The sequence below is a fragment of the Vipera berus genome (assembly GCF_964194415.1).
Source record: "Vipera berus genome assembly, chromosome: 3".
In the NCBI taxonomy this organism is placed as follows: domain Eukaryota; kingdom Metazoa; phylum Chordata; class Lepidosauria; order Squamata; family Viperidae; genus Vipera; species Vipera berus.
Window position 1 is genome coordinate 205004647 of NC_138204.1, and position 23767 is coordinate 205028413.

At 40.2% G+C, this 23767-nt stretch overlaps 1 long non-coding RNA gene across 1 annotated transcript in view; it reads left to right on the forward strand.

Annotated features, from left to right (window-relative positions):
• Positions 1–22791, forward strand: part of LOC308665473 — a 48323-nt gene extending 25532 nt beyond the window's left edge. The window contains exon 3 of the long non-coding RNA XR_014025906.1: positions 22253–22791. This is a non-coding gene — a long non-coding RNA (uncharacterized lncRNA). The remainder of the gene's footprint in view (positions 1–22252) is intronic.
• The last annotated feature ends 976 nt before the right edge of the window (positions 22792–23767 follow it).

Here is a 23767-nt window from a genome sequence, read left to right on the forward strand (position 1 = left end):
GACTTCACTCATGTAGGCGTGACTGCCATCTTGAGTTTTTTAAACTCATCCTTTCCCCCAAATGTCCCCTTTTTTAAGCAGATACTTTTTTATTAATTTTCAAACATAACATAAAAGAAAAGCAAACATTTTAGCATACACAAACAGAAAGGAAAGAAAAAGACAATAATACATAAAAAGAACATACAAATAACTCCCCAAATCTAATTATAACAATGTCCTGCGTTTATCTTATTTTGTAAATCTTCCAAAAAAAGACATCTAAATTTTCAGTGCTGATCAAATCCGTTGAAGAGATTTTTTTTCCAAGGAGAAAGATAATGTGCCACTTTCTGATTAATCAAACATAATTTTCTCAAAAATTGCCGACTCACGCAGCTCTGAAATCTAATCCTTTATATCTGCAATTGCGGTATTTTTCCATCTTCAAAGGATTATTTTTTTCACTGTTAGAAGAGCACGGAAAAGTCATCTTTGTTCTGCACATGTTAAATTCCAAGTAGTGAGGATATAACTCGGTGCAATGCATGTGTCTTTAAGAACCAACATTTTCTTAGTAATTCTGTCAACCTGATTCCAAAAAGGGTGTAAGGAAGAGTGTGCTCTGTAATGGTATGTGGGAACGGATCTCGGGAGACAGAAGGAAAAATTTGAATAATAGTCAGTGCTTTTTTTTGTAAAAGAAAAAGGTGCCGGAACTCACACATGTCATACAACCTGCCTTGCCTACCCTACAAGGTTCCATCCAAAAAAGGTGCCAGAACTCCGTTCTGAGCGTTCTATGACAAAAAAAGCCCTGATAATAGTCATGCTAAAGTTATCTCAGCCCAAGGAAGGAAAAGGGATGTGGGAGTTTCCCAGAAGACACCCTCCAGTTAGCCCATTTAGAAATGGCTTTGGATTGAGAGGCAAACTTATAGCAACCCGGCCAGGCGAGGGGCAGCTACGATGAATGCAAAAATTAATTCGGGGGCAACACGTGCACCCATCAAACTTGCAAAAGAAAAGGCCAGGAAGTGCCTGAACTATATCCTGATGCAAGGGATTTCAGAATTGATAAAAGAAAAAAAATTGAAGAGGAGGGTGACCAAACAAGAGAACGAAAGTATTGGTGGAGCAGTGGGCTAATGCCTCCTTAAGTAACACCAGCTGCCTGCAATTAGTGCAGGTTCGCATCCCACCAGGCTCAAGGTTGACTCAGCCTTCCATCCTTCCGAGGTAGGTAAAATGAGGACCCAGATTGTTGGGGGCAATTAAGCTGACTTTGTAATAATGCCGCTTGGGGTGTGTGTGAAAGCCCTAATAAGCAGGCATATACATAGAATGAAGGCTACTGCTAAGCTTGTAAGCCACCCTGAGTCTTCGGAGAAGGGCGGGATATAAATGGAATTAAAATAAAAAATAAATAAATAAAAATATTAAATTAGGAAGACTTTGAGTTCAGAATGACCTTGCAGTTCAGTGTGGACAACAACTGTTACATTCCTTCCTCCTTGAAGGAGCCCATGACCTGGGAAATATATAAAGGTTAAAGAGAAGCGAAATGTCTTGAAAGAAAAACAAAGACAGTCCAGTTGCCTTTAGAAAAAGCACCTTTGGGACAACTGTGACCTGGATGACTGAGAATCTCCATAGACCTTATGAGCCAATTTTCTTTTGGAATCTTTTCCTCTGCCTCTCTGAGCTAGATCCAGCCCAATTTTGAACTCAATTTCTCTTTGATTGGCTTCTCCCTCCCCACCAAAGTTGTCCCCATTCTGTCCAGTTTCTGGAGAGTTACTCCAGTGCGGGATAGAGGGAAAGAGGCCTGACCTCCTTTTCCTAAAACTAATGTGGTATTGGGTTAGAAAGAGTAACAAGAAATGACAAAGCATATCAGCTTCCATGAAGGCAGCCAGGATCCTGATAAAGTCGGTTGCTCCAGATGTGCCTAGGCCAGACGTCTTCAAACTTGGCCCTTTTATGACTTGTGGACTTCAACTCCCAGAATTCCTCAGCCAGGCATGTGGGCTGAGGAATTCTGGGAGTTGAAGTCCACAAGTCATAAAAGGCCCAAGTTGGAAGACCCCTGGCCTAGAGTTTCTTCATCCTGAGCCAGTCAGCTGCTGTTGCTTCGCCAGATAAGCTGTTTATCCCAAAGACTGATGCCAAATGAGCAGACTGCAGAGTAGTGGGTTAAGGAAATTGTAGCTGAAGAAGGTAATGTGTGGCGTACAATTTACTGTTCTGCCAAAAGGTGAGCAGATGGAAGAAACCACAAAGAGCTGCCTTGGTGATGCTCTGGTGATGCCAGACTGGGACAGCTTGAATATGACCCTAGCACTGAAGATTTTACCTAGTTCGTTTAATGAAATGTCTGCAAGAAAGCCACCAAGCTCAGCGAGCACTAAGGACTCCTCATTTCAACCCTGAGCTACAAATATTCTCCTTTATGGGTGCAGCCTGAATATATTGTGAAGGCTGGAAGAGACCTGGAAGCATGTGAAATAGGATATTTAGAAGCAAGAGAAGCAATAACTCAGAATTGCCAGCATTCATTTCATGACGTTCAAAGTTACAACATCACTGGAAAAAGTGACTTACGACCAATTCTCACACTTATGACCATTGCAGCACTCCATTGCAGTCACCTGATCAAACTTTTGGTGCTTGGCAACTGGCATATATTTCCGATGGTTACAGCGTCCCCGTGTCCTGGGAATGTCATTTGCAACCTTCTCGGGGAGCTTTTGACAAACAAAGTCAAGGGGGGAAGCCAGATTTCCTTAACGTTTGCATGATTCACTTAAAAAAACCTCAGTGATTCATTTAACAACCGTGGCAAAAAAGGTCATAAAGCGGGGCCTGATTCACTTAACACTTGTCTTGCTTAGCAGTGGAAATTTTGGGCTCAGTTGTGATCGTAAGTCAAGGATGACCACTAAAATATGTTGTCAGAAAATGTAAGGAAGTAATTCCAAATAGAGCATGGGTGACAAACTCGCCATGTCATGTGACATGTCACTATGTATCACAACTTTTTTCACATTACCAGAGATAATAAAATTTACTTAATAATAATATAACAAAATGAAATTCAATGGTGAAAAAAGTGAAGTTCTACCCTTAAGCAAAAACCCCCCAAATGTACAGGTAGATCATAGGTGGCACCTTGCTCAATAGTAGTAACTGTGAGAGGGATCTCCGAGTCCTAGTGAACAATCAATTAAATATGAGCCAGCAGTGTGTTGCAGCTGCCAAAAAACCCAACACAATGCTAGGCTGCATTAACAGAGGGATAGAATCAAGATCACGTGAAGTATTAATACCACTTTACAATGCCTTGGTAAGGCCACACTTGGAATACTGCATCCAGTTTTGGTCACCACGATGTAAAAAAGATGTTGAGACTCTAGAAAGAGTACAGAGAAGAGCAACAAAGATGATTAGGGGACTGGAGGCTAAAACATATAAGGAACAGTTACTGGAATTGGGTATGTCTAGTTTAATGAAGAGAAGGACAAGGGGTGACATGATAGCAGTGTTCCAATATCTCAGGGGCTGCCACAAAGAAGAGGGAGTCAAGCTATTCTCCAAAGCACTTGAAGGCAGGACAAGAAGCAACAGATGGAAACTAGTCAAAGAGAGAAGCAACTTAGAACTAAGAAGAAACTTCCTGACAGTTAGAACAATTAACCAGTGGAACAACCTGCCTCCAGAAGTGGTGAATGCTCCAACCCTGGAAGTATTTAAAAAGAGACTGGACTGCCATTTGTCTGAAATGGTATAGGGTTTCCTGCCTGAGCAGGGGGTTGGACTAGATGATCTAAAAGGTCCCTTCCAACATTATTATGATTATGATTATGATTATGATTATGATTATGATTATGATTATGATTATGATTATGATTATGATTATGATTATGATTATGATTATGATTATTATTATTATGATTATTATTATTATTATTATCATCATTATTATCAGGGCTTTTTTTCTCATAGAACGCTCAGAACAGCGTTCTGGCATTTTTTTGTTTGCAAAAAAAAAAAAAAAAGCTCCGTCTGAAAGCTTATTGCAGGGCTAGGCAATCTTGGCCCTTTTTTATGACTCATGGACTTCAACTCCCAGAAATCTTGAGCCAGCCATGCTGAGGGGAAAGGGAGAGGTTTTCAAGCTGAGTCATGCTGGCTCAGGAATTCTGGGAGTTGAAGTCCTTGAGTCATAAAAGAGCCTGCCCTACAGGAGTACATTAAAGTTATTTACAGGGTTACTTCTTTGGGAACTAAACTTTTAGAATCTAAAACAGCTAATTAAGAAAAGCCAACAGGAAAGAACCTCACATTTTTCATCTGCTTCAGTCTTTTGGAAGGTAAAATTAGATAACAAAATAATTATTTCCTCTGTTAACATCTCTGTAATGACATCAAACATTTTTCTCAATGTAATATGTCTAATTTAGCTGATGCTAGAAAAAAAATATCTTTTGTACAGACTCTTGAAAACTATTTTGAATCTATAACCATCTATTACAACTAAACCACTTTAAATTAAACAATTCTTAAGAATCAAATGTTCTTAATTTGGACTTTACTTTTACTGTTTGGACTGTTGTGTGTTTTGAAAAATAGATTATTTAGAATCTAGTTATTTATTTTATTTTTTATTTTAATTCCATTTATATCCCGCCCTTCTCCAAAGACTCAGGGCGGCTTACAAGCTTAGCAGTTATGTTGCACTTCAGTCTTTAAATAATTAATCTAGTATATACATAACAATATATGATGTTTTCCATGGTGAGGTTAACATCAATAACAACATTTATTAAAAAGACTAAAATAATTTCTGGTGGTATTATCTGTACATTAAAATTTTGTTTAGTCACAATCTTTCACTTTTCACATTCCGGAAAAGCAGTGGTCATGTATCCTAGCAAAAGATGTTACATATGTGCATAAGTGTAGTCAGTAGCATATGCCATTTTAAAAATATCAAACATGCAAAGAAAGAAAAATAAGTCCAAAAAATCTGTATTACATCCAGAAATGACAACTTTGCAACCAATATTTTTCATCCATAACTATGGCACCCTAAGGATACCTGCATACATGCAAATGCTTCTCTGGGATCAGTAACACAGAAGGGGTTGCTTTTTCCTTCCAGTAACAGATTGCTGGGAAATACCAAACATGGGCTTGAGAATTCCAATGTTTGTTACAAAATTTTCTGGATGTGGTTGGAAAGAGGCCTAGAAATGCCAGCACAAATACATCACACTTGCTGAAGGTGCACACGCAACTAATTATAATCTTCAATTATATGTGATATGCTATCAAGTAAAATGTATAGATATAGCCAGCAGACATTTAGGGAACCTTTATTTTTCATACACTGTTCAAATTTTGTTTTAATGCCATGGTGATACACAATCAAATGTAATCAGTCTTTTTTTTTAATCCCAAAGCATCTGTTCGTTAAATACAGTGTAACAAAGTTTTGGATGATGGAATTATTTTTTATCTAAGGATAACTAATGATAAGAGCTCTTAAATCTGTTATTTTGTTTTATTTTTGCACAAAAAATGTATAATTTGCATTTGCATTCATTTACAAATGGAATATGTTGTTAAAATGTATTGGTGTTGAAATAATTAGTGCACACATATACCTAAAACCAGTTTCTTGCATTTGGCAATTGTACTAAAAAAAAAATCTCGTTGTCAACCAATATAATTCATTTAATTTTAAATCAAGTGAAAAATTGATTTAAATTATTTTATTAAAACAAATTAATGGCAATTCTTTTATAAGAAGTTGCCTCAAACAAAATGAGTTTGACATGCCTGCTCTAGATAGTTGAATGCTCCAAAATAAATTCTAGACCAGGCCTGTACATGCAGCCTACCAAGTACCCTTGGACAGAGCACAGACTTTTTTTTAAGTAATAAAATCACCACCATTGCCCTGAAAGTCATGTTGCCTAGTGCCTCCATGGCTTACCATGACCACAAGCTCCAACACTGTAGATGCTCCTCTAGTCACCAAATCATTGATTAGCCCACCAGCATTCCTTTGCAGACCACAAAGATTTTTAATTTATCAGTGTGGGCCTTTCCCTTCTACAAGTTGCACAGACCTCTTCTAGATTTTCCTCTTGCCTTTCTGAGTTAACTCCTTGGTCTGTCATTGAGCAAGAATTGACTTTGTAGGGAAGCATATTATCATTTGATGTATATTTAACATATGTTCTACCTTTATTTACCGATTATATAATATTTGTATGCAATTTGTATGCACCTGGCAAAGTTTGGGGCAACTTACAATATTTTTAAAATCATAAGATTAAAACATAAAAGCAGGGCTTTTTTTCTTGTAGAATGCTCAGAATGGCATTCCGGCACCCTTTTTGGCACAAAAAGAAAAAAGCTTTTGCACAAGCTATGCTACTCCCTCTATTGGCTTTCAAAAGCCTATTGGCTTTTGAAAGCCAATAGGAATTGCTGCTGAGTGTGCCAAAAGACCTGGCTGGCAAATGTTGCACTGGCAAGTTGTCTGCAGTGAAGGCGATTTGGCAGGAACTTTGCATCCCTCCCTGCTGCCCAAGTACACCATCTCACCTAGGTAAGAGAGGACAAGGAGTGGGAGGTGGGTTCTGCAGAGTCCATGTGCACTCCTTTCTTGTGCTCCTCTGTGTCAGCCAGGCTGGTGACCTACCTGGTGCTGGACCTGTGCCACCGTTGCCTCGCCCTGCGTGCCTAAGTGACCGCCCTGCATCGCCTGGCCCGCACCGCCTCCGCCGCCTGCCCCGCACAGCCCCGCCATATATTGCGGGCCCCGCTGCTCTCACAGCACCAGCCACGCTAGCTCCAGACGCGGGGGCAGCCCACCACCACCACCCCTCGCACCCATGACTGCAGCAATGCTCCCCCCGCCCCCCTGCCTCCTGCGGCCACCAAGATGAGAGTTCCGGCACCTTTTTTTTTTTTTTAGAAAAAAAGCACTGATTATTATCATTATAGAAGTTCTTCCTTTCTGGATCGGGGATCCTCATTTTCAAACGTAAAAGACAATGACCAATTATAGACGTGGTCCTCCTGCTATCTCAGTTGTTACTTAGAAAAATAACCCACCTCTCTGCAATGAACTAATTCCTGTGAGGTTTCATATTCTTCTGCTTCTGTGTTTAGTATAATGTCTGTTTGCTATTAAACATCTTTTCTCTGAAGGTTCGTGATCCCAATAGAAGTTTTGCTAATAAGGGAGGATATTATTTTTTAAAAAAAACCCATGATATTCTCCAGTGCATGTGAGTCAATGTGAATGGAAATATTGGCTGTTTTCACTGCCCAACCCTAATCAAATACAGACCATGGCTTGTGTATAATTGCAGATGCTGGCTTTATGAATATCTAGCTACCGAGCCAAAACTGTTTGTGTCAGGTGGAAGGCAAAAACTATAATTAAAACCAACTCAACTGCAATGCATGGTCTGTTTCCTTCTACATCAGCTAGTTGTATCTTCTTGGGTTATTACCAGCATTTCATTTCAATAGCTGTAATCCACAGCCATTAAGTATTAATATGAAAATACATGATGCATTTAGATATAAATATAGGGGAAATATAGGGTGAATACATTGCTAGACTTCTGCTGGTGACTGATCATCTCTACTCTGAGAACAAATTTTGGGACAGTATCGTAGAAGCAGAAATCTGCCCAGCTGCTACAGTATATGTTTCTCTACTCTTTCTCTACTCCAGTTATCCCCTTCCCGGAATTGTTTGGAAATAAAATCCTAAGTTGATTAAAGAGAAACAAAACTGTAAAGACAAAACCGTGGAAAGTCAACATGTCAAAAATGCAAGTTATAAATCCAAGCTGTTAAAATCATAGCGGAAAGGGAAGCAGACCAAATTTGATTGAAAAAATAAATCCAAGGAGTCTTTTTTTAAAAAAGCCAGAAAGAAAAACAAGAATTAAAACCATGGGTAAATCACAGAAAATTGAATAAAGGATATTGCATAAAGGTAAAAGTAAAGGTTCCCCCACACATGCGTGCTAGTCGTTTCCGACTCTAGGGGCCGGTGCTCATCTCCGTTTCAAAGCCGAAGAGCCAGCGCTTGTCCGAGGACGTCCCCGTGGTCATGTGGCCGGCATGACTAGACACCAAAGGCGCACGGAACACTGTTACCTTCTCACCGGAGTGGTCCCTATTTTTCTACTTGCATTTTTACGTGCTTTCGAACTGCTAGGTTGGCAGAAGCTGGGACGAGTAACAGGCGCTCACTCTGTTACACAGCACTCGGGATTCGACCCGCCAAACTGCCGACCATCTAATCGACAAGCTCAGCGTCCTAACCCACTGAGCCATCATGTCCCTTTTAGGATATTGCATAGTCTCATCTAAATAAAGGAGTGGCACAGTGGTTCAGCGGTTAAGATGCTGGGCTTGTTGGCTGGAAAGCCGGCAGCCCTGGTTTGAGACCAGAGCACCACACGATGGAGTGAGCTCCTGTACTTGCCACAGCTCCTGCCAACCAGGTCAAAACAAACTAGTCCCAACCATTTCAAAAGGATGCAAATGCAAGTAAATAAATACCACTTTGGTGGGAAGGTAACAGTGCTCCATGATGTCATGCTGGCCACATGAAATGGAGATGAGCAGTGTCCCTAGAGTTGGCAATGACTAGCAGAGTAATAAATAAAATAAAATAATAAAATAATGTAAAATAAAATAAAGTAAAATAAAATAAAATAGATAAAGTCACACTTGAAGTCAGTGCATCGGCTGGTGATATTATAACAGATGTGTCCTCATAGTTTTGTTGGCAACATTATGGAACTTGTTTGCTGTTACTTTCTCCTGGCAAATTTTTCTAAATTCCCAATCTAGGCTACAGCCTGCAATTTCTTGGTTGGTGTCCCATCCAGATACTAATTAGGTCAAATGTTACTCAGCTTCTTGAGATCAGTCCAAGATCGAAGAAAGCAGAACAGCCAAGATATAAAAGATGTGCAAAAGGAACTGGTGTTTAGACTAGGTGGCCGTTCCCCAAAAGAATAGGAACTCCAAGGAGATCTCCTTTCTGGTAACATCTTGTTTAGATTTTTGAATAAGATAACAAACAGGATGAACTGAACAGTAGACCATAAATCACATCAGGAAAGTACCGCTTCAGTAAGAGACAGTTAGGTGTAGTGGTGAAGGCACCAAGGTAGAAACAGGAGACTGTAAGTTCTAGTCCAGGGGTAGGCAACCTTGGCTCTTTTATGACTCATGGACTTCAACGAAGTCCACGAGTCATAAAAGAGCCAAGGTTGCTTACCCTTGTTCTAGTCCCACCTTAGACAGAAAAACCAGGTGTGAGATTTTGGGCCAATCACCAGGAGATTGAGAGTTCTAGCTCCACCTTAGGCATGAAGCCAGACGAGTTACCTTGGGCCAGCCACTCTCTCTTAGTCTAGGAAGAAGATGAGAGCAAACCACTTTCCAAAAGCCTTGCCAAAAAAAATCTGCAGGGACTAGTCTAGTTATCTGCCAGCAGTTAATACCAACTTTAAGGCACCATCCTCCAAAAAACGTTCCAACAATTCACCAGAGGATATCCCTCAGTAGCAGTATCTTTTTCAGTTTTGAGTTATTCCAAGTGAGCAAGGTCAAAGTTATTAGCCTTAATCTTTGCAGGATGCTTCACACACGGTTTACTCTTTAAATCCTGTTTTGGAATATAGCACTTGAGATGGTGCACAAAACCCGATATGATCTTTGCAATGATGGACGTTTCATACTCCTCTGTGGATGAAAATAGTCAAGCTTGCCATGACTTCATGCTGTCCTTGGAATTCCATCCAACCAAAATTAGCACAATTTTAAGAAAGAGAAAGATGGATGGATGGAAGGAAGGAAGGAAGGAAGGAAGGAAGGAAGGAAGGAGATAGATAGATAGATAGATAGATAGATAGATAGATAGATAGATAGATAGATAGATAGATGATAGATTAGATTAGATTAGATTAGATTGGATTGGATTGGATTGGATTGGATTGGATTAGATTAGATTAGATTAGATTAGATTAGATTAGATTAGATTAGGATATATATTTTCCCAGATCTAAAAAAGCAAGTCATAGCTTGCCAACTGGCCTGGGAATGGTTGTCAGGTTGCACCCACAATCTACCTGCTAAAGCCTCAATGTCCTCAGAAGGCTTTCACTGCCTTTGGGCATGCACCCATGATAGTCATCAAGTCCTACTTACTAAAGCCATAATCAGCTTAATTGGACAAAATGAGCACTTCCAATTGGATTCAGAAATAAATTTATATCCCAATGGTAATAACTACAGTATATGTCAGGGGTAGCCAACCTCGGCTCTTATATGACTCATGGACTTCAACTCCCAGAATTCTGGGAGTTGAAGTCCATGAGTCATAAAAGAGCCGAGGTTGCCTGCCCCTGAGATATCTCATGTGTCTATGAATTTTATTATCTGCCTTTTTCTTTTGGATTGCTTTACAGCAGGAGTTTCCCACCTTAGCAACTTTAAGACTTGTGAACATCAATTCTCAGAATTCCCCAGCTACCTTTGCTGGCTAGGGAATTCTGGGAGTTGAAGTCAACAAGTCTTAAAATTGCCAAGTAGGACACCCCTGCTTTACAGACTTTGGGAGGAAGTGCTGTATTGGAAAGCCAAAGGAAAGAAGTAAAGCACACTGAATTCTGGGAGCTTCAGGCCCATTGTAATTTTTGGACCCAGATCCCTATCTGTGATAACTAGGCTGCGATTGTAGCCTGGAATTTTAAGTATTCCTGGGCAAGCAAATTTATAATAAAGAAAAATAATTGACACTGCAGTATGAAATCTTGGTTCATGCAGGGATAATATTCAGGAGAATGCAATTATAGGCAATGTCCTATTTTCTGAAGAGAAGGGACAATTTGGGTCATTTTTACCTCTGGTGATGTTTGTTTTGGTTTAAACGATGATGGTAGGCAAGACGTGTGAAATTGCTAAGGAGGAAAAGATAAAAGGGGAACATGTCTCTGTGCAAGAAACGCTGCTGTGTTTACCCACTGTCTTCCATTTTTCTTTAACAAAATCACAGCACATGTTTACCATGGGAGGCCTTTGAGTTGGAAGTGCGGGGGACTGCCCATTTGGAAGCTGGAATGGCAGAACAGAATATCCGAGTTGGAAGGAACCTTGGAGGTCTTCTAATTTAACCTCATGCACAGGAAGGAAACCCTATATACAATTTCAGACAAATGGCTGTCCAGTCTCTTCTTAAAAACTTCCAGTGTTGGGGCATTCACAACTTCTGGAGGCAGGTTGTTCCACTGGTTAATTGTTCTAACTGTCAGGAAATTTCTCCTTAGTTCTAGGTTGCTTCTCTCCTTGATTATTTTCCATCCATTGCTTCTCGTCCTGCCTTCAGATGCTTTGGAGAATAGCTTGACTCCCTCTTCTTTGTGGTAGCCCCTGAGATATTGGAACACTGCTATCATGTCACCCCTCATCTTTCTCTTCATTAAACTAGACATACCCAATTCCAGCAACCGTTCCTTATATGTTTTAGCCTCCAGTCCCCCAATCATCTTTGTTGCTCTTCTCTGCACTCTTTCTAGAGTCTCAGCATCTTTTTTACATCATGGTGGACCAAAATTGGATACCGTATTCCAAGGGTGGTCAAGAGCCTTGGTGGAGCAGTGGGCTAATGCCTCCTTAAGTAACACCAGCTGCCTGCAATTAGTGCAGATTCGCATCCCACCAGGCTCAAGGTTGACTCAGCCTTCCATCCTTCCGAGGTAGGTAAAATGAGGACCCAGATTGTTGGGGGCAATTAAGCTGACTTTGTAATACTGCTGCTTGGGGTTTGTGTGTGAAAGCCCTAATAAGCAGGCATATACATAGAATGAAGGCTACTGCTAAGCTTGTAAGCCGCCCTGAGTCTTCGGAGAAGGGCGGGATACAAATGGAATTTTTAAAAAAAATAAAAAAAATATTTCACATGACATAGCTGGAAAAGACTGATGGATACATATTTATGACCATTTCTTTAGGTTTATTGTTAAACAAAAGTTCTCCATTGAGAACATGAGTCTCAGAATGACTGGGATCTGTCAGGATCCTAGCACGTGCAATTCTCTGACATTTAGCACAGTGGCCAGATTCCTTTGTTGCTATTAATGTTGTTAATCCTTGTGTGAATCACATAGTCAGTACATCTTGGCCTGAACCCATATTTAAATCATCCAGCAGGCTTTCATGCTTAAGGTAGGATTAGAATTCACAATGTCCTGGTGATTGGCCCAAAGTCACTCAGTTGGCTTTATGCCTAAAGTGGGATTAGAACTCATGACCTCCCACCTTCTAGCCCGGTTCTTTAGCCACTAGACCACATCAGACAAAATTAAGAATTCTATTTTTTTTTACTTTTCTCTACTTTAGTCTCCAAGATCCCAAAACAAGGTCTTTAGGCTCCATGTGACACTAAGTGTGGGCTTTGTCCATCCCTGCTGTGTTAGAAAGTACCGTATTTTCCAGCGCATAAGACGACTGGGTGTATAAGACAACCCCCCTACATTTCCTGTTAAATTATAGGGTTTGGGCTATACTCACCGTATAAGACTACCCCTCTTCCAACGCACACCAAATAAAAATTAAAAAACATCAGATTTGATTTTAATATGGTAATTTTAATTCAAATGCTTATGACATGCAGGTGCTTAGTAGGAAAACTGTCACTTATAAACATAAGGCTGTTTGTCATCAAACATGTAAACATAAAACAGTGCAAGTGGATTAAACTATAATAATAACAATAATAACAATAATAACAATAATAACAATAATAACAATAATAATAATAATAATAATAATAATAATAACAATAATAACAATAATAATAATAATAATAATAATAATAATAATAATAATAATAATAATAATAATAATAATAATAATATGAAGAAGAAGAAGAAGAAGAAGAAGAAGAAGAAGAAGAAGAAGAAGAAGAAGAAGAAGAAGAAGAAGAAGTTGGAAGGGATCTTGGAGGTCATCTAGTCCAACCCCCTGCTCAGTCAGGAGACCCTATACCATTTCAGGCAAATGGCTGTCCAGTCTCCTCTTAAAAACTTCCAGTGTTGGAGCATTCACCACTTATGGAGGCAGGTTGTTCCACTGGTTAATTGTTCTAACTGTCAGGAAGTTTCTCCTTAGTTCTAGGTTGCTTCTCTCCTTGACTAGTTTCCATCCATTGCTTCTTGTCCTGCTTTCAGGTGCTTTGGAGAATAGCTTGGCTCCCTCTGCTTTGTGGCAGCCCCTGAGATATTGGGTCACTGCTATCATGTCACCCCTCACCCTTCTCTTCGTTAAGCTACACATACCCAATTCCAGCAACCGTTCCCTATTTTCCTAATTCACTTTTTCACTTTTCCTAATTCACTCTAAAGCTTTCCCTGCGCAGAGCCTTACGTAAAACCAGCTGCCTGCAATTAGTGCAGGTTCGCATCCCACCAGGCTCAAGGTTGACTCAGCTTTCCATCCTTCCAAGGTAGGTAAAATGAGGACCCAGATTGTTGGGGGAAATAAGCTGACTTTGTAATAATGCTGCTGGGGGGGGGGGGGTGAAAGCCCTAATAAACAGGCATATACACAGAATGAAGGCTATTGCTAAGCACATTGATTTGTGCTTTAAATTGTAAGCCACCCTGAGTCTTTGGAGAAGGGCAGGATATAAATGGGATTTTTTTAAAAAAAAGACCAAATGGGAGATCCGCTCCAGGTTTTCCAGCCAGCCCGCCCAGTTCCTGAGTCAAATGTGTCCTTAGAGCTAAGCCGCTGCTCTGGCTGCTGCCTTCCCCACCTGCCTTTCAAGTTGGGATATACTACAGCTGCTCTTCAACTTTAGAAAGACGCCCAGACCCCAGCCTGTAAAAAATCACAGACTGCAGCTTCTTCTCCAATTGGTCCCGCTTTCCCTGCGCAGACTAAATGGGAGATCCGCTCCAGGTTTTCCAGCCAGCCCTGTCCCTAAATTTTCAGCACCCGGTGTATAAGACGACCCCTGACTTTTTTTTTTTTTATTAAAAAGTTTTAACATACAATTTTTCCTTTAAAAATCCCCCCTCCCCCTCCTTTCTCCCTCCCCCCTACCTCTCCCCCCTCCCCCCCTCCCCCCCCGACTTCCCAGAGCTAAATACAAGGTATATAAAAAAAACAATCATAAACAACCATATACTAACATCCATAAACTCTAAAATCCATCACTCTCTAGCTTATATAGGATAATATATATATATATTAAATATATATAGAAAAACAAAAATAGAAAAAGAAGAAAAGAAAGAAGACTTATTCAAATGCTACATGAAACTTCTTAACCCTATACTTGTTCTGGATAAACTCAATCCATTTTCTCCATTCCATAATATAGCGTTCTTGCGAATGATCTTTCAAATAGGCCGAAATCTTCGCCATCTCAGCCAGGTCGGAAACCTTTAAAGTCCACTCTTCTATGGTCGGCAGTTCCTCTTTCTTCCAGTACTGACCTATCAAAAGTCTTGCTGCCGTAATTAAATTCAACATCAACTTAGTGTCCACAACTGTAGCATCTGCAATTATTCCCAACAAAAAAAGTTGCGGACAAAACTTTATCCTCTGTTTAAAAATCTTCTGCATGTTCCACCAGACTTTTATCCAAAAGGCCTTAACCTTTTTACAAGTCCACCATATGTGAAAATATGTTGCGTCTTCATCACCGCACCTCCAACATTTAGGCTGATAATTCGGATACATACTTGCAAGCTTTTTAGGATCTAAATGCCATCTATAAAACATTTTGTAAAAATTCTCTCTTAGATTTTGAGCTTGTGTAAATTTTACATTCCTCACCCAAATCTTTTCCCATGTGTCCATTGTAATAACTTCCTGGATGTTTTGGGCCCATTTTATCATACAATCCTTAACAAGTTCTGTTTCTGAATCAATCTCTATCAACGCAAGATATATCCGTTTAATATGTGCTGGTCCCTGATTTCTGATTTGCTTTATCAAGTTTTCATCAGTCATTGTAAATCCATTTTTCTGGTCTTCTTTCCACCTGGCCCGTAACTGAGTATATTGAAACCAATTTTGAACAACCTTCTCTTCTCGCAAGAGGCTATATGATTTCAAACACCAAACATTTCTTTCCAAGCTTAGGATCTCCTTGTACGTAGTCACATCATGTTTAAAGCCAGCATGTATATTTTCTATTGCGTGTTTTGGAATTGCCCACAATGGTATCTTGCAGTCTAACTTATGTCTATACTTCTTCCAAACTCTCAACAATGCCTGTCTTAAAATATGCACTCTAAACACATTGTCTACCTTCTTGTCATACAACAAATATGCATGCCAGCCAAACAACAAATCGTGGCCCTCAAGATTTAATAATCTCTCTTGTGACAAATTAATCCAATCACTTATTCCTACTAATGCAGCAGCTTCATAATATAGTTTAAAATTAGGCATTTTGAGACCACCTCTCTCACGAGTATCCTGCATAATCTTAAGTTTAACTCGTGGCCTTTTCCCTGCCCAAACAAATTTATTGATACCTCGCTGCCATTCCTCCAGATTAGAATCTTTCTTAAGAATCGGTATCATTTGAAATAAAAATAAAAATTTAGGCAGGACATTCATTTTCACTGCTGCAATCCGTCCCAACAAAGACAATTGCAATTTTCCCCAACTCTCCAATTCTTTTTGAATTTTCCCCCACAATTTTTCATAATTATTTTTATATAACTTTGTATTAGAGGGCGACAAAAGCACCCCCAAATATTTAACCCTTTTAACAATCTCAAATCCAGTTAATCCTTCTAAGAGAGCCTTTTGCGAAACTGTCATATTTTTGGCCAAAATTTTAGTTTTCTGTATATTAACTTTAAATCCAGAAACCTTCCCATATTGTGTTATTATCTCCATGAGGTCCACAACAGAGTTCTCTGGCTGGGTCACTGTAACAACCAGATCATCTGCAAATGCTCTCAATCTATAATCCTGATCTCTAATTTGTATCCCCTTAATTTTTTCCGAATTCCGTATTTTAACCAATAATATCTCTAATGTTAACACAAATAACAAGGGCGATAACGGACACCCTTGCCTTGTGCCCTTCTCAATATTACATACTTCTGTCAGACTATTATTAACTATGATTCGGGCAGTTTGTTTTTGATATAATGCCCTAATCGGTTGTAGAAAATTTTCCCCAAAATCCATTTTATCTAAAACTTTCATCAAAAATTGCCAATTCAATTGATCAAAAGCTTTTTCAGCATCTAGAAAAATTAGCGCCGCAGGGATCTGGTTGTTCCTTTCCAAAAACTCTAACACATCAACTATATGCCTCACATTATTTTTCATTTGCCTACCACTAATAAACCCCGTTTGGTCCCCATGAATCACCTGTTGCAGAACCCTCATCAATCTATTAGCCAAAACCTTAGCAAATATCTTGTAATCTGTATTTAAAAGCGATATTGGTCTGTAATTTTTAACTTGAGTAGCATCTTGGTCTTCCTTCGGAATCAAAGAAATAAAAGCTGTTCTCCAAGACGGTGGCACCTTTCCCCCCCCTCTGGATTGTCTGGAACAGTTCCTTTAACGGTTTCATCATCTCTAGTTGTAAATTTTTGTAGTAAGCCGCAGACAAACCATCCGTGCCTGGTGCTTTATCCACCTTCAATTCCTTAATTGCTGTAAAAATTTCTTCTTCTGTAATTAATTGATTAATCTCCTCTTTTTGTACTTGCGTAAGAACCGGGATGCTAGCATTCTCCAAATATATATCAATGTCTTTTTCATTAATCTTCTCCTTAGCATATAATTTAGAATAAAAATCCACAAAAGCACCCTTGATAAGGTCCTGTTGAAACACAACCCTTCCTTTATACTCAATTTTGTCTATATTAGAAGCCCTTTGTTTTTTCCTCAATCTATAAGCTAACCATCTACCTGGTTTGTTAGCGTTGCAAAAAGTATTATGCCTGGCAAACCGCAAATTGGTTGCCACTTGGTCAGCCATTAATTTATCAAATTGTCCTCTTAACAGTTTAATAGCCTCCTTAGTCTTCACATCCTCTGAATTCAAAATCAAAGCCTTTTCTTTTTCCTTTATTTCATTCTCCAGATCTTTCCTCCTAGCTTCCACAGCACGTCTATGTTTATTATTCATATATATCAACACCCCTCTCATGTAGGCCTTGCTAGCATCCCAAACCATATCCATAGAGGTACCCTTATTCATATTAATTTCGAAAAAATCCTTCATCCGCTGTTTGCATTCTTCCACATTTCTCTGATTTCTAAACAAATTCTCATTTACGCGCCACGAGCGCCTGTCTCTATTCTCCTTATCAATCTCTAGCCAAACTGGACTATGATCAGAGATAGTTCTTGCACAAATCTTCACCTTTTTAGTCCTTAAAAAAAATCATTAGTCAACAAAATAAAACCAATCCTAGAAAAAGATTGATGTCTGTCAGAATAAAAAGTATAATCCTTCTCCTGCAAATGTCTCTCGCGCCAAATATCTCGCAGTTCCAAGTCATCCTTCATTTCAAAAAAGGATTTAGGCAGTCTAGCATGACTTGGGACGCGCTTAAAAGCTCCAGCCCTGTCCATCTGTACATCCAAAACACCATTCCAGTCCCCCATAAAAATAAAAGATTTATAATCCAACTGGGTAAGCTTTGTATGAAGTAAACTAAAAAAGTCAGCCTGTTGTTGATTAGGAGCATATAATCCAACTAAAAGCGTCTTTTTACCTTCTAGCAGCAGCTCTATCGTAACGTATCTTCCATGCTTATCTGCTTCAATTAAGTCTGCTGTTAAGGCACTTTTAACATAAACAACCACTCCATTTTTCTTATTCATTGCAGAAGCAACAAATTGCGTACCCAACCTTGAGTTCGATAAATACTTTTGATCCACAACCCTAATATGCGTTTCTTGCAAACATATAACATCTATCTTGAATTGTTTTAAATATTGAAAAACTTTCTTCCTCTTCTGTGGTGAATTTAGTCCATTAACGTTCCAGGTTAAAAATTTAGTTGCCATGCATATCCTCCCAAAGCTCTTGGAGCACTGCTTTGATAGGACTATCTTCTTTCGGCCGTGCTCCTCCCACTGCTTGGCTATAAGTACGTTGTGGAAGTACCAAAGACTTTTGCTGGTCTTGTTCTTTTATTTTTTTTGATCCTTTTAAAGCAGCACGCGTTACCCTTTGCTCTCTAGGATCATCCAAAGAAGTTATGGCTTGATCTCCTCCAGCACCATTTTCCTCTGCTTCAGCCTCTTGATGTTCTCCTTCTCCAGATCCCTTTGCAGCTTCCAGAAGTGTTAATGGGGTTGCTTTTAAAACGTTATTGTAAAAATCACGCGCTTGCTTCACAGTAACCAGCCGGTACCTTTTACCTTCATGCATCACCATCAACCCAACTGGAATCTCCCATCTGAACCTTATATCTCGTTGCTTGAGCTCTTGCACAAGAAATGTAAAATCCTTCCTTCTCCTTAAAATCTTTGGAGGAATTTCTTTTAGAACCAAGACTTCTTGATCAGCAATCACAACTTTAGCATCATAGGCAGCTTGTATAACTTCATCTCTAATTTCCCTTTTTGCAAAGTAAACCACCACATCTCTAGGCAACTTTCTCTGTCTAGCAATCCATGAATTCACACGAAACACTTTATCCATACCTCCTCTTATTTCAGATGCTGGCTGATTCAATACCACTTCGAGAGCCTCAGAAACCAGCTGCTTTAAATCTTCCTTAATATTCTCTTTCAAGCCTCTGATTCTAACAGCAAACTGCATCTGGTAATATTGAGCAAGACTCAATTCTGTTTCCATTTTGTCTCTTAAATCTTCATTCTCCAATACTTTTGCTTCTAATATGGCATTCTTTTGAGTCAAATCTTCCACTTTTTCATCCAAATCTTCCACACATTCCGCCACTTTATGCACTGAAGACAAAATGTCTACCTTCATCACACTGAACTTCTGTTCCATCCTCTCTTCCATTCTCTCCTCCAATTTCTCCAATTTCTCCTCCATCTGTGCAAATTTATCACCCATTGATTCCAAAATTACCTGGGCATGTTTTTCAAGAGCATCTCGTAAGTCCTTCGGTGTCAATACATCAGGAGGATGCAACGCCTGCAATGATGATTGTTGCACCGGAGAAGTTCCACCGCTCCGAAGAGTTTTAGGGGGAGGTTTAGCCGCCATCTTTTACTTTCAATTGTGACGCACTTTCACTTTAGATTTAAAAAGTCCATCAAGCTCGAGAGTAAAATAAAATAATCCTCTTCACCTTTTCCTCTTGTACCGCTCTGCCTGCTCTTATTAATCCATAGTCCTTCCTTCAGGCAGGGGTGGTCGCAGATGCCTGGCTCTGCTCCAAGAAATCCGGAGCAGAGACGCTGACCAGCTGGGAGCAACCCAGGCTACGGGGGAGTTCAATCCTTCAGCCGCCCAAGCTCCAAGCTCAGGCGGCCCCGGAGAACTCGACCCCTACCTGGGGCCTCACCCCCTCCTCTTCTCCTGAGGAGGGGGCTTCAAATTCGCCCGAACAGCTGATCGGCGCTGTTTCGGGCAAAAATCGCTCAGCTGAGCCGCGGGCAGCCCGGGAAGGCTGTCTCCGGCGCCGCGCAGCCACCGGAAGTCCGACGACCCCTGACTTTTGAGAAGATTTTCATGGGTTAAAAAAGTAGTCTTATACGCCGGAAACTACGGGTAACAGTTTTAAATTGTTATTTTTACTGCATTTTCTTTTGAATGTGGCAGTTTAGGACAGAAAGAAAAAAGCTGATGATAAAATAGACTTCCAGTTGGCCTTTTGCTCTGTAGCCATTCCACAATACTCACTGTTTCTCCATTTTGGCAACTTGAAGATGCTGGCTGGGAGAATTCTGGGAGATGAAGTCCATACATCTTCCTGTTGCCAAAGTTGGGAAACACTGACTTAGATAATTTGAGTGTCAACACTATCACTGTGCAACTTGAGACACTGTAAATTGGAAGAATTTAGACTTAAATCTCTGCTATCCCATCTCCATGTGTATCCAGACAAGCCAATTTTGGCCAGACAGCTTCTCTCCTGCAAAGATTCTGTGTCAAAGAGGTGAATAAGGCAAAATGGTAATGGAAGGGAAATATATATTAGCAGTTTTTCATGGCATCTATGAAAAGAGGCTTTTGTAGCATACTCATCTCAGCTGGAAGCTGATCGCAGGCTGAAGCCTGCTGAGTGCTCAGTTATATTAGTCTTGCACAGGAAAACCAAAGCTGAAATGTAATTTATTTCCTTGCTGGTGTTATATCCTGTATTGCATTTGGTTGAGAAATGCACAGGCTGTATTTTTTTTTTAAAAAAAGATAAACTATTTCTGCATCACATTTATAGTCAGTATTAAAAGATGAGGATGCAGAAAAACAAAATCATACTGGTTTACAAGCTCTTGTTTCTTTTCTTTTATTTATTCAATTTCCATAGATGCCCATCTCAGCCCTCTGCCTCACTTGTCCTATGCATTACAGGCAGTCCTTGACTTATAAACTTAAATGGAATTTGCACGTTGCACATTGTGATGATTGTAAAGGAGGTCATCACACGACCGACCAGACTTTATGAGCTTTTTTCACAGTGATTGTTAAGTGAATCATTATGGTCATTAAGTAAATCTGTGATTATTAGGCAAACGCCACAGTTGTTAGCAATAGCTGTAGCACTTAGACTTGTATATCGCTTCACAGCCCTCTAAGTGGTTTACAGAGTCAGCCTATTGCCCCAACAATCTGGATCCTCATTTTACCCACCTTGGAAGGATGGAAGGCTAAGTTAACCTTGAGCTGGTCAGGATCAAACTGCTGGCAGTTGGCAGAATTAGCTTGCAACTGTTGTGATTCCTCACCAGTCAGTGGATCTGGCAGCTGAGTGTGAGGAATCAGATGAGGAGGAGGGGCCTGGAGTGACATTAGAGTCAGAGGAAGGCTCTGAGGAGCTCCAAGACTTACAGTCTGACAAGGAGCCTGGCCCCTCTACTCACACTCAGGCTGAGACACAGCTGTGCTGGGAGCCTCAGTTGTACAATGATGAAGAACAGTTGGGACAAATCCAGGATGCACGAAAGAGGAGCGAGTAGGACAGAGGAATGCAATGGGGTGGCTCCAAAGGCAAAGGAGAAGGCATTAGGAAGCCATGCCTTGGCTGAATTATAATAGGGAAGGTGTGGGAGGTGCTGGTTGCCAAAGGCAACCGTTCGTGTTAAGGATTGAGTTTCTGTGAACTGTGTTGTTTGCTTTGGACATTGACTCAGGTCTGTGAATAATAAAAAGGGTTGGTTTTTCTAGTGGTTCCTGCCTGCTTGTTGAAAGAGGGGTTTCTCCTTGTGAGAATAACAAGGACTCACATAGGCTGGGACAGAAGAGCAATACTGCATTCTAACTACTGCGCCACCACGGCCCCTTAAGAGAATCCATTGTTCACTACTGGGCGTTTTTGTCCAAAATTGGACGTAAAGGCTATTTTTGCCCAAAAGCATTGTAAATTGCAGAAAAGTGACCACGGGACCCTGCAAACATCCATAAATGTGGATTGCTTGCCAAATGCCTGAAATTCAATCTCCTGACTGTGTGTGTTTGTGTGTGAGCCATTGAAACTTCAAAACCAGGTCATGAGTACTTTTTGGGGAGAAGGGGTGCCCATGTATAGCTGGGGAATTTCAGAAGTTGAAGTCCATATATCTTAAACTAGCCCAGGTTGAAAAACACCGATGTGAAGTAATTAATATTTGTCATGGTGCTGTCCCCAATGCATTTTTTTTAGAAAAAAATAAAAAAAATCAAATCATTCAAATTCAGGAGTAGGAAATTGGACAGAAGAAAAGAAAAGGAAAAAAACAGGCAGTGAATTGTGAAGTTGCATAATTGTTTGCATAATGATTACCTGTAATAACAATAGTTCACAATTCCCCCCCCCCCCCCAGAATTGGTAGCCTAAGTTCTGTCACTTCTGCAGTTAGAGGAAATGGCTCACAATCTCAGGGTCACTTTTATAGGACTTGCTTGCTGCTATATAAAGCTTTTCAAATTGTTAATCTAAACATCTGACTTCCCTGAGATTTCCAAGGATTTAAATAAAAGAACAGAAGGGGGGGGGGAGGATATGATATTCTCTATCTCCAGTCTATAACGCAGTCCTTTTGCACCACTCAGGTGACCTTGATGACACAGATAAACCTCCAAGTGGCCTCAATGACTCTCTAAAAGGATGCAAATGACCAGCTGCCTGCAAGGAGTATAAATCCTTCCATTCCTCATCCTCCAGTCAAGGCTGAAGAAGCTTCTTGCATGAGAAGCGAAATGTCTTCAAAGAAAAAACAAGAAAGTCCAGTTGCCTCGTGAAAAAGCATCTTTGGGTCAACTATGGCCTGGATGACTGAGAATCTCCGTAGACATTAAGCAAAAGAAGACTTTTTTCCTAGCTGAGAAATATCATACATGGGGACTGCAGTCCAAAAGTCCCTGGGCATCTGGGATAGAAGCTAAACCTGATTTCATTTATATTTATAAAAAAAGAACATTAAATTAAGGAGAGAAAGTTGAATGAAAAAGAGAGCCAGTTTTGGTGTCATGGTTAAAGGCATCCGGCTGGAAACTCAGAGACTGAGTTCTAATCCCACCTGAGGCTCAAAGCCAGCTGGGTAATCTTGAGCCAGTCACACTCAACCAGCCCTTGGAAGGAGACAAACCACTTCTCCAAAACCTTGCCAACAAAACTGGAGAGATTTGTCCAGGCAGCCTCCAAGAATTGCACATGATTAAATAAAAGAAAATAAAGCCACATGCAGCTAATGGTGACTATTCCCTAGTTGTGAAGACTGTGCTTATCTGTGACAGGAACAATTAAAATCTGGTAACGGTCTTTGGAAGTTTGTGAGACGCCACAAAGATTGGGATCTCTGTCTCTAACAACCGGATGGTTTAATCAAGCGAAGCATCTGCTCTACTACTTAGCTATGGTCCTTCTCTAGGCATTTAGGTCTTGGCAGACCTGGATCTGACTTGGACGAAGAAGTCAAAGATCAGACTTAACTCAAAGAAGAAGAAAGACTGTCAGTTTTCTTGATAGGAACATTTTCAGCAGAGAACATCAGGGTTCATTTTGAAATACAGTACTGAATGTTATCGGTAGAGAAACAAAAGAATTATGGAATCAACTTAGAGACAGGACTTGGGTTTGGCTAGCCCAGGAATAGGCAACCTTGGCTCTTTTAGGACTCATGGATTTCAACTCCCAGAATTCCTGAGTCAGCCATGCTGAGGGGAAAGGGAGAGGTTTCCATGCTGAGCCATGCTGGCTCAGGAATTCTGGGAGTTGAAGTCCACGAATCACAAAAGAGCCAAGTTTGCCTACCCCTGTCCTAGGCCATTGCACTTCTGGTAATAGTACTTTAGCTTTAGGAGCTATCTGGCCTTGGGGCTCAGTGATGTTATAGGAAGGGATATATATATGAGGAGGAAGAATGGGGGGGAGGAAGCAGACAAAGATGATGAAGGAGGAGGAGGAGGAGGAGGAAGAGCTGTTACATTATGTCATGCTTTAATTTATCTGGATGAATAAAATCTCATATATCCATGTGTATGTGTAAACTAATTATGGAAATTCGCAGGGTGATCATCTCTATCCAACTTACCTAACAGAAGTGCCTATACAAGAATAAACAAAGG